The 643-nt window shown below is 35.6% G+C and overlaps 1 non-coding gene across 1 annotated transcript; it reads left to right on the top strand.

Annotated features, from left to right (window-relative positions):
• The first annotated feature begins 224 nt into the window (after nucleotides 1-224).
• TRNAC-GCA lies at nucleotides 225-296 on the top strand. Its single transcript has one exon. It is a non-coding gene; the product is annotated as a tRNA-Cys (tRNA).
• Nucleotides 297-643: the final 347 nt, after the last annotated feature.

The following is a 643-nucleotide window of genomic DNA, read 5'->3' as shown; positions in this document are numbered from 1 at the left end:
TGGAATGTAATTTGAAGACTTTTTATCTTCGGGAGTTGAATTACATTTAAGATTATTTATGTTATTTCTTATTTTCTTCAATTTGTATTTAATAGCTTTGGGTAGTTTGTAGATGAACTATGTTTGAATTATCTTTTATGCCTTTCTATTTTCGACAGACACGTTTTACACTTTTGGACTGACACTTGGTAGAAGGGGTCACTAAGGCTAAAATCATGTAAAATGGGTTCATAGCACAGTGGTAGAGCATTTGACTGCAGATCAAGAGGTCACCAGTTCGAATTTGGTTTGGCCCTTTTAAAAATTTTGGACGAACACTTTGTTCGATTTGCTCCCAACCACCGAGTGTCTTAGGGAAAAGAAATAAGAATAATTACCGATTCCAAACCTTATTCCAAAGTACTCCACCACATAGAACCATGTACTTAGAACCTAAGGGCCACTATTCTCGGACAAGAACCAAGCTATCATTAACAAAAGAGTGTGGTATCCAAGCACCCACTATGAACATGGTTAAAAAAAAAACTTACTTACAATTAGGCTAACTTACCGAGTCTTGTACTCACTCCATCTTTTTCATGTAACTAAGAGTAGTTGCCCTAGACCAACAACACCCACCAAAACTATTTTTGATGTTTTAAAA

This window comes from Cucurbita maxima, unplaced genomic scaffold (genome assembly GCF_002738345.1).
Source record: "Cucurbita maxima cultivar Rimu unplaced genomic scaffold, Cmax_1.0 Cma_Scf07188, whole genome shotgun sequence".
Classification (NCBI taxonomy): domain Eukaryota; kingdom Viridiplantae; phylum Streptophyta; class Magnoliopsida; order Cucurbitales; family Cucurbitaceae; genus Cucurbita; species Cucurbita maxima.
This window is presented reverse-complemented; position numbering and strand designations above follow the sequence as displayed.